Genomic DNA, 11,310 nt, shown 5'->3' with positions numbered 1-11,310 from the left:
TTTTTTCTAACCTTTGTTTTGCAGCAATCATGTCTCACGATAGTGGTAAGAGCATTGCCGAAGATGATACAAATTTGGTTGATCCGAAAGCGTTTTTGGAGGCCATGATGAGTGAGATGAGGCGTGTGATGAAGATGGAGATGACGCAGGTTCACGAACGGATAAATCAAATGGAGAATAGATGTGAGGAGCAACCACAAAACGGTCGTAATTTGCGTAGAAGGGAAAGAGTTTCACCGAGGGAGGAGGATAAAGAGCGTTATGGGTCTGGTTTTGATGAAGAAGAAGATCGGGATTCCATTGTTAGTAATAGGAGACCTGGAGGAAGATTTAGAGAAGCTAGGAATCGCAAAGATAACAACTTGGGTGGTATTAAGATGAAGATTCCGTCCTTTCAAGGTAGGTCTGATCCTGAGGCATATCTTAAGTAGGAGAAGAAGATGGAGTTCGTGTTTGATTGCCACAATTACTCCGAGACAAAGAAGGTAAAATTAGCCGTGATTGAATTTTCTGAATATGCTATTACTTGGTGGGATCAGCTTGTGATAAACAGGAGGCGGAATAGAGAACACCCAATAGACACATGGGAGGAGATGAAAGTAGTGATGAGAAAGCGATTCGTTCCAAGTTACTACTACCGAGAGTTGTACAAAAAGCTACAAGGTCTTAGACAAGGGAGTCGAAGCATAGAAGACTACTACAGGAGATGGAGATTGCTATGATCCGTGCTAATGTAGAGGAGGATCAGGAGGCTACAATGGCTAGATTTTTGCTTGGCTTAAACCGGGAGATCCATGATAAGGTAGAGATGCAACATTATGTGGAATTGAAAGATATGGTGCATATGGCTATCAAAGTGGAACAACAACTCAAGAGAGGGAATGGGACACGTGCAGGCCATAGCTCTAGTTCTATCTCTTGGAAATCGAGTCATGCTAAGCCGCTGGACAAGTCACAAACGCCCAAACTAAGTCACAAACGCCCAAACTCGAGCCCAAGTCCACGACCACTAGCCACGTTCCTCAAGGTAAAATCGAAGCCTCTACCTCTAGGAATCATGATATTAAATGTTTTAGATGTCAAGGCAGGGGCCACATAGCAAGTCAATGTCCAAACAAGCAAGTCATGGTGTTGCAAGCCAATGGTGAAATTGTGACTGATGATGAAGATTCCGACACCGACGACATGCCGCCATTAGAGGATGTTTCCGAGGAGGAGTATTTAGCCCCTGGCGCATTAACATTGGTGGCGAGGAGAGCATTGAGTTTGCAAGTAAAAGGAGTTGATGAAAAACAGCGGGATAACATCTTTCACACTAGGTGCTACGTTAAAGACAAGGTATGTAGTGTGATTATTGATGGTGGTAGTTGTACTAATGTTGCAAGCACAATTATGGTGGAGAAATTGGGATTGCCCATGGTAAAGCACCCTAGACCGTACAAGTTGCAATGGCTAAATGATAGTGGTGAGATCAGGGTGAACAAGCAAGTGTTAGTTGCATTTCGAATCGGTAAATACGAAGATGAAGTGTTGTGTGATGTAGTACCGATGCAAGCGGGAGACTTATTGCTAGGGCGTCCATGGCAGTTCGATACGCAAGTGAAGTATGATGGCTTTACGAACAAGTACTCTTTTGTACTTAATCAACGATCAATCACTCTTGTACTATTGACACCGCAGCAAGTATACGAGGATCAAGTAAGATTAAAAAAGGAGAGTGATCAAAAGAAAGAGAGTGAGCAAAAGAAAAAGAGTGAAAATCAGAGAGAGGCCAAGAAAAATGAGGGAGAAAAAGAAAATCAAAGTTCGGCCCTTGAGAGAAAATCAGAGAGAAAACAAAAGAATTTCTATGCAAAAATGAGTGAGATCAAGCGAGTAATATTTTCAAATAAGCCGATGATTGTACTTTTGTACAAAGAGGCACTTTTAAACACTAACGAACTTGACCTTACTTTGCCTAGTTCTATTGTTTCTCTTTTGCAGGAGTATGAGGATGTCTTCCCCGAGGAAACACCACATGGGTTACCTTTAAACCGAGGGATTGAACGTCAAATTGATTTTGTTCCCGGTGTAACCATTCCAAACCGACCAGCTTATAGGAGCAATCCTGAGAAGACAAAGGAGCTTCAATGGCAGGTAAGTGAATTGTTGGATAAAGGGCACGTGAGGGAGAGCATGAGCCCATGTGCTGTTCCGGTCTTACTTGTACCTAAGAAGAATGGGACGTGGAGAATGTGCGTTGATTGTCGAGCCATCAACAACATAACGGTAAAGTATCGTCATCCTATCCCACACTTAGATGATATGTTAGATGAGCTGCATGGTTCTTACATATTTTCTAAGATTGATTTAAAAAGTGGTTATCATCAAATTAGGATAAAAGAAGGAGATGAATGGAAAACCGCCTTTAAAACAGAATATGGTTTGTATGAATGGTTAGTTATGCCTTTTGGTTTGACTAATGCTCCGAGCACCTTTATGAGGCTCATAAACCATGTTTTGCGTGCATTTATAGGCAAATTTGTTGTTGTCTATTTTGATGATATACTCATTTATAGAAAAAACATAGACGATCATGTAGTACATTTGAAATCCGTTTTAGATGTGTTAAGGAAATAAAAGTTGTTTGCTAATTTAAAGAAGTGCACTTTTTTCACCTATAAGCTTGTATTTTTGGAATTTGTTGTTAGTGCACAAGGTATACAGGTTGATGAAGAGAAGGTACGTGTAATCCAAGATTGGCCAAGTCCCACAAGTGTAGGTAATGTTCGTAGTTTTCATGGACTTGCTAGTTTCTACCGGCGGTTCGTGAAGGATTTCAGTAGCTTAGTTGCACTGCTTACCGAAGTGATCAAGAAGAACGTTGGATTTCGGTGGAGAGAAAAACAAGAGAAGACATTTCAATTAATCAAAGAGAAGCTGACTAACGCACATTTGTTGTCTTTGCCCAACTTTTCTAAAACGTTTGAAATTGAATGTGATGTTTTAGGTATTGGTATAGGAGCCGTTCTTATGCAAGAAGGACAACCAATTGCTTACTTTAGCGAGAAACTCAACGGGGCAACCTTAAACTACCCAACTTATGACAAGGAGTTGTATGCATTGGTTCGGGTTTTAGAGACGTGGCAACACTACCTATGGCCTAAGGAGTTTGTGATTCACATCGATCATGAGTCCTTGAAACACTTGAAGGGCCAACACAAGCTAAACAAAAGGCATGCGCGATGGGTGGAGTTCATAGAGACGTTTCCATACATCATTCGGTACAAGCAAGGTAAGGAGAATGTAGTCGCCGATGCACTTTCTCGCAGATATGCCTTACTCTCCACACTTGATGCAAAATTACTTGGTTTTGAACACATTAAAGAATTATATGCTAAAGACCACGAATTTTGTGAGGAATATCGAGCTTGTGAGAAAATCGCCTCTGGTAAGTTCTTTAAGCTTGATGGATTCCTATTTCTAGAAAATAAGCTATGCGTGCCTAATTGTTCTATGAGGGAGTTATTAGTGCAGGAATCACATGGTGGGGGATTAATGGGACATTTTGGAGTTGCAAAGACTTTAGTTATTTTGCAGGAACACTTCTATTGGCCTCAGATGAAACGATATGTTGAACGGATTTGTGGTAGATGTGTCACATGTAGGCATGCTAAATCCAAAGTGCAGCCCAACGGTTTGTATACTCCTTTACCAATTCCTAGTGAGCCTTGGATTGATATTTCAATGGATTTTGTGTTAGGATTGCCTAGGACTAAATGTGGAAGAGATTCAATTTTTGTGGTTGTGGATAGATTTTCTAAAAGGACACATTTTATATTTCATGTCACAAAACGGATGACGCTTCACATGTTGCTGATTTGTTCTTTAGAGAGATTGTGAGATTACATGGCATGCCTAGGACAATTGTTTCGGATAGAGATGCTAAGTTCTTGAGCTATTTTTGGAAGACTTTGTGGTGTAAGCTAGGTACTAAGCTATTGTTTTCCACTACTTGTCATCCATAAACTGATGGTCAAACTGAAATAGTAAATAGGACTTCATCTACTCTATTAAGGACAATCATTAGAAAGAACATCAAAACATGGGAAGAATGTTTACCACATGTTGAGTTTGCATATAATAGAGCTGTTCATTTTGCTACCAAATTTTCGCCGTTTGAAATTGTGTATGGGTTTAATTCTTTAACTCCATTGGATTTATCTCCTTTACCTTTGACGGAGTACGTTAATTTAGATGGCAAAAAGAAAACTGACTTTGTGAAGCAGATTCATGAGAAAGCAAGACTCAACATTGAGCGAAGAACGGAGCAATATGCCACACAAGCCAACAAGGGATGTCGCAAACTGGTTTTTGAACCAGGAGATTGGGTTTGGCTGCATATGAGAAAAGAAAAATTCTCGGCGAAAAGATGTTCCAAATTGCTCCCAAGAGGAGATGGTCCCTTCCAAGTCCTCAAGCGTATCAATGACAATGCTTACAAGCTAGATTTACCTGGTAAGTACGATGTAAGTGCCACTTTTGATGTTACTGATTTGAGTCCTTTTGATGTAGGTGAAGATTTGAGGGAAAATCTTTTTCAAGAGGAGGGGAATGATGGAGATCAAGGCACCGCTTCGAAGGATCTTGTTCAAGTACCAATTGGGCCAGTTACAAGAGCACAAGCAAAGAAGTTCAAGAATGTACTCAACGGACTCATTCAAGAGTTATGGGCTCAAGCAAATTCGTGGAGGCCCATTGAGCATGATCCACGTGGGTAACAAAAAATCATCACCTTGATTCAAGTTCTAGAAGGATCCGGTCAAGGCTAAGAATTGACATGAAATATTTTGGATCTATGTAAAAAACGTTATTCTAGGTTTAGGTGATTTATTTCCTTGTTTTTAGGTGCATTTAATGCTTTTTAGGTCCAACTTTATTCCTAATATTGTTAGGTATCAATTAGGAGTTATTTTAGAATATATTTTCTTGTCTGTCAAGTTTTAAGGAACTCTTAAATAGTCATCTAAGTCTGTAAACGTTTTTCAGATTATTATTGATAAAACTTGTGAGGTTTATTCTTTTTGGTTCTTTGAAAAACTACTCGAACTTATCGGGAATTCCCGTGGCGTTCATCTCGACTTCTCAAACGGAGTTTCCACCACCGTTTGTGGTGTTTTCCTTATATTGAGGTTCTTGTTTGTCATAAACAACGGGTCAAAGTCTCCCATTTGAATCTGTCCATAGAACGATCTTGGGTTCCCTTTCGTTGTTGGGTCTCATTATTCTTAACGGGGTTCACATCAGCTTGGTCTTCATGTTTGCATATATAAGGAAATATCTTGCACTTTACGTTTAGTGCAAATCGAGAGGCCTTCTACAAGGAAAGGCTTCGCAAAATACGCTTATAGAGACTCCTATAAGGAAAAAACTACTAGTTTAAGGAAAAGATGTTAACCCTCTACTACTATAAAAACCCAAGACTCTCATAGAACAAGGTACACATAATTCACCCCAGCTTTGGCAATTTAAAGTTGTGAGAAGTTTTAACTTGACCTTCGGAGGGTATTTGGCCGGCACCACACCGGTGCTCTTTATTAGGTCTTCTCTTTTTGTTGTGCAGGTATTGTTTTGAACACGTGAGGCCGTGTGACTTACTATTGATTTTTCGGCATCATTATGGCTAATGCCTTTTTCCGCTTTGTGAAATCAGGTAAGCTAAGCTAAAAAGAAGATGACTCTTCTCTTTTCTTCATGTTTTGCGTTTCCTTCCATTGGTTCTGTTGTGTGATCATTGACTATATGAATTAGGGTTTTGCAAATCAATCAAAATGCAATCCTCCATTGTTTTTATACAATGAAGTTTTTAGTTTTCTCATCGATTGGCTTTCTAGTAGTCACTGTTACGTGTTCGGCAATTGTGTTACTGGTTTTTTTTTTTTTCTTAATTAAAATTTATGTCCGGCCAGTTTATCAGACACTTTTGATAATTCACAGAACGTTGATTTGTACTGTGCATGCAGATTGTACCAATAAAATGTTTGTTATAATGATGGACATGGTTTTGCACTATAGAGTATAGAGACGTTGAAGTTGAAATGTAATTACTAGCACTATTTATGGGCCGGGGATTCTTTTCTTGCTTGCTGAATTTTGTTGATTATATCACAGTGCATTATTGAGAAATCTTTAATAGTTACCAGTAAAGTATCATGAGGTGGATCCAATGCTCTGATGATATTGTTACCTTTGGTGATATTGATGTTTAGGCATTGATATCATTATCATCTGCGCGCATATATGCGTCCAAAAGAAAACATGACGCGTAATAGTCCTTCGACTTCTGACATTATCAGTAGTAATCTTCCGAGCAACATAATAGAGAACATATTGCCACTACGAGTACGAGATGGAGGTGCAACTGGGTAACTCTTCCACAACTTGTCTTTCTGCCCCAGTTATCCTGCAAACCAAGCAAGGAGGACAGACCTATTTATCACATGCAGTGGACCAATTCTTAAATTCACTATTCCTGTATTGCAAAGCTGTCCTGGGATTAATCATTTAATAATATCTTTCCTTTCCGGGTTTCAAGGGGTGAAGACCACAAATTGTCGTCACTTCTTTTTTCATGTTTGCAACTTTAGCCAATTGCACCTGACTTTTAGTCCTCCAACTACTTTTGACGGATTTAATAGGCTTGTCATCCTTGAGTTTCGGGTAGTTGACATTGCCATTAACATATTCGAAAATTTTATGCCCAATTGACATTAGAAAACTGCACCAATACTGAAAGGCTTGACAATGAATCTTAAGTTCTTATACTTTGAAGGTCTATACATTTCAAAAATACCCCAGTTCTTGTATCGGTTACGATTTAGGCTACTGAGGGTGTAAATATAGACTATGAAGAGCTTCAGATTGCTGATATATATGATCGAGTTTTTTTGTTGCCTACCTGTTATAGAGGATTTCTTTGCAGAATATAATCTTTTGATGGTAAGATAACTTTGTGGCTTCGTTTTGTACATGTGCGCGCCGGAAATGAGGCTGCTGGGCTTAACCTCACTTGGGCTCACAACTTACTTATAAGATGGGCTTAAGATTTCCTACTTTGGGTCGTTCTCGACACAGAGACTTAACGTAGTTTATTCTCTCTCTTTCTGAATTGCTGTTTTTCTCTCTTTTCTCTCTCCTTTTTGTGAACCCTCTTTTCTTCTCCAACTTCTCCTATTTATAGCTCTAAGTTAGTGGGGAGATCATGATTACTGCCATAGTTAGTACAATTGAAGGTTCAATATTATCTGTTGTAAGTGGATGTTTAGGTAAGAGTGGAATGCAGCGATTGTGGCTTTAAAACTTGGTTCCAACTCAAGCGAATATGCCCCGGTAGTGATGTTTCTTGGAAACTACCGTGCATTTTATGGTATGTTCGGATTTCAGTCTTTTTTTATTATTCGGGCATTTTACGCGGAGCAGTGGTTAGGTGACGAGATTTGGACTTGTAGTTTATGAGGGTAGAATAAAAAGGGATTGAAAAATCGAGCTGTGTTATTGGGCCTGAATCCAAGGCCCAATTGGATTTGGGCACCTCGTTGCCATACAGCACATTAGTTAGTAAAATATACTTCTTTAATAAGTGATTTTCTGGGGGGGGGGGTGTTTCCTTTTAGATTTTGGCTGCAGGCAATATACCAGATAGGCTTCCAACAACTCTTGAATTCCTAAATAGTCTTGTACTGTCTGAAATATGTTTTGGGAACCTAAGAGAGGTCTCCTGTGCACTTTGCTTATTGATTAGAAGTTCCCCCAACTTGCAAAAACTTAAAGTTGAGGTCGGTATGAAGATTAGTATCATCTTTTGTGCTCTTTAAATATACATTTTAAGATGTTGAGATTTGATTTCTAATTTTCATTGTCTTCCTTTTAGCTGTATTGCAGTACTACTGTTGATGATGCTGTTGTTGAGTTTTTGGAAGCCCAAGACTTCTCAGATATCTCTTTGAAGAAACTTCGAGAAGTGGAGATGCTAACTTTCGATGACTCAAAGCCTGAAATGGAGTTTGTCAAGCTTCTGTTAGTCAAATCACCCTTGCTTAAGACAATGCATATTCGGCTAAAGAGAGGGGACTCCACCTCAGGATTCAAGATCTTAAAAGAGGTGATTCAATTTCAACGTGCATCATCAACTGCAGCAATCATATGCTCAGGTCCAGATGAAGGTGATATTTAGCATGTCTAAATATATGTATTCAAGGGAGTCACATGAGAAGGTGTGGCTTTCACAAAGCTCAAAACTCCTTAAAAATGACAACGATACTCTTAAAAGAGATCTTAATTAAACCAGTGAATGAGGTTCAACAATGGTGCTTTGGTATGCTTAAGGATTTGAATGATGCTGCTGACAGCACTTCTTCTAGTCCAGCAATGTTAAAGTTTGGCCACAAGGAGTTGTTGAGTGGTGAATTCCTTGACTTGATGGTGCTACGCATGGTATTGGATTTGTTGATTGAGTACATGTGTGTTGTCCTACTGGTTGGTTGAGTTCATACATGCATGCTGTCCAAATCATATCCTATATTAAGTTGTGTTGCATGCTCTATTTGCTCCAAGTGGATGTCCTCTACTTTTAATATTATTTACCCTGTTTTTTTCCTCCTTAAGTTATATGGTACACTCTAAACAAACATTATAGTAACTCTAAATGAAACTTTATTTTTCTAACATATTATGCTACTCTAACGAAAATTCAATTTTTTCATAAAAAAAGAACCTGTAATTCTTCTACCAAAAGCTTCTACAATTTCTTTTTATTAAAGTGTCTTTATTTATTTGTATATATAATTAGACTAGGATTCCGCAAAGTAGCAAAAACTATTCCTGAGGCTCAGCTACCTGATTGCTCTAGTTATTTATTTATATTTTATCATCGTTTCATTATGCTAATAAAAACAGGAAGCTTTATGACTGATTGGTCTAGTTATTTTTTTATTTTATCATTGTATCATCGTCTTCTTTCTTCTTCTCTGTCCTTTTTTTTGTTTGTTCAACAGTTCTGGTTTGGTTCCCTTAATTTTCATTTCTTGTTTTATCCACTTAGCTCACGTGAGAGTAATAAATGATGAAAGCAATTTTTGTAACCCGTCACACATTGTCTTTTACAATTTTGATTCCACCACCTTCAGGACACGTTCTAAGCTTTTAACCAGTGTTATGAATACCGTTTCGGTTTATTTAGTGGAACGGAATATTTCGATACCGACTTATTTCGGCGTACCATTTCAAGGTGTTTCAGAATTCCTAAAAAAATTAATAATATATATATATATATATATATTCTTATACAACATAAAATTATCAATTCAAATAAATAATATCAAATAATACAAAGTATTTAGTCATTACATAAAAAGATTTATAACAAATCATTATTCATAACAATGTCCATCAGACTTAACAGAGTATTACCCCTCCTCCTCCTCATCATATAAATATATATATATATATATATATATATATATATTATTCTCCCTTTAGTCATTCCACTCTAAAACCGGCCCCACCTACCAACTCTCTTATGTATTTCTCTATCTTCTCTTTCTTACGTATTCCCTTATCTTCCTTTTTCTCTTAAGTCCTATCTCTACCGCTTCTCAAAAAAAAAAAAAAAAAGTCCTATCTCTACCAAATCTCAACATTCCCACATCCCAATTCCCAAATCCCATCCCAGCCGTGTATTCAAAAGTTTCTATGAAGTTCTCTTCTTCTTTTTAGCTTTTAGGACTATAGTTCTCTAAACAGTCTAGACTTCTCTCCTCTTCCTTATGGTAATCTGCTACTGGTCTCTATCTGCCTCTTCTCTCCTGTTATAGTCAACTCCAAAGAGTGCCTCTACTTGTGCAGAATTCTCTTCAAAAAATGCTTGAGCTAATCTCTTTTCTAGGAACTTTCCGAGACAAGGATAAAGCTAAAGAAGAGATAGTGGCTTTGAGTTTAGAGTTTAGACCCAGCTGAAGGAGAAACAGTGTGGCTTTGAGTTTAGACCCAGCAAGAAGACAAAATAGGTAGGTTCAGTTACTTCAGTAAGGAAAAGAAAACCAAAATTCATACCGGCCGAAATTACTCAAAACAGACTGGAACACCCGAAACAGACCGGAATTGGCCGAAATTTCATCCGAGGTGGAATAGAAGGTGTTTTCATTCCAGTTTGCAATCCGGTACGAGAAATTCCGGCCTAAAACGAGAAATTCCGGCCGTTTCGGCCGGAACGGAACGGAATCAATAACATTGCTTTTAACCTTTATCTTTTTGCATCTAATTTTTTCACGTTTAAAATGAACATGTTATTATAATATAAAAATTGGTTTTAAAAAAATTGTTATTATTGGTTATATCTTTTTTTTTTTTTTTTTTGATAATAAAGGTATATCATTTTTAAAGATTCTTAAAAGTCTTACAAATTATATAATAGTTCCAAAAAAAAAAAAAAAAAAAACTTTATACCAAACTATTGTTATAAATAAACCCGAAATGGTATTTGATTAATACCCAAACACATTATTCCCTTAACCAAACTGAAATGATCATCGTATGAAATTGACTTAGTTTTTGTTTTTAATCTTAGTCGAGAGGTCTCTACCCTCTCTCAACTCTCATTCATTCTCCTAATTGAATGAGTGATATTAGGTATAATATAGATTTTACTACATAAGTCTTATAAATTGATGTATCATCAATTACAAAAATTAATATAAATACTAATTTATTATTTGTTGAAATAACACTAATTACATTAATTACCACTTCAATTTGTAAACTTTTTGTTAAAAATTTTACCAACCTGCAAAGCACAAAACAAGAGGATGCTGATAGTATCTGTTAGTGTTTTGGAGAACTGGGAAATCTGTTTTAATTATAAAAATAGTTTTTAGTTAGAGTGAAAATATCAAGCTTAGACGTAAAAACAAATAGATAATCATAGGTCATCAGAATTTGTTAGTAACCAAACCCAAAATATTATTCTTCATTCCCATCAACAATATGTGTGTGTGTATACACATACACATACACTTCATTTACAAGTGGTTTTTTCCTTTTCTTTTTTTGCTGAATTCATTTACAAGTGGTTTAGGCTACATTTGATCTGTCAATAAATACTCAATATCGAATTAGTAATTTACACTATCCATATGATAGGCCAACTATGTTGAATTTGTCTTTATACACTTCATTCACGTGAAGTTGAAGTTGGGCTTTTCTATGTTAGGCCTACTGATTTTCAAGTAAACCCATTTTCGACTTTAGATTGGGCTTGTTGAATTGGTATTGGAC

At 37.2% G+C, this 11,310-nt stretch overlaps 1 pseudogene; it reads left to right on the top strand.

Moving 5' to 3' along the window:
* Positions 1-443: 443 nt before the first annotated feature.
* Positions 444-8,523, top strand: LOC115980971 (annotated as a pseudogene).
* Positions 8,524-11,310: the final 2,787 nt, after the last annotated feature.

This window comes from Quercus lobata, chromosome 3 (genome assembly GCF_001633185.2).
Source record: "Quercus lobata isolate SW786 chromosome 3, ValleyOak3.0 Primary Assembly, whole genome shotgun sequence".
Classification (NCBI taxonomy): Eukaryota; Viridiplantae; Streptophyta; class Magnoliopsida; order Fagales; family Fagaceae; genus Quercus; species Quercus lobata.
This window is presented reverse-complemented; position numbering and strand designations above follow the sequence as displayed.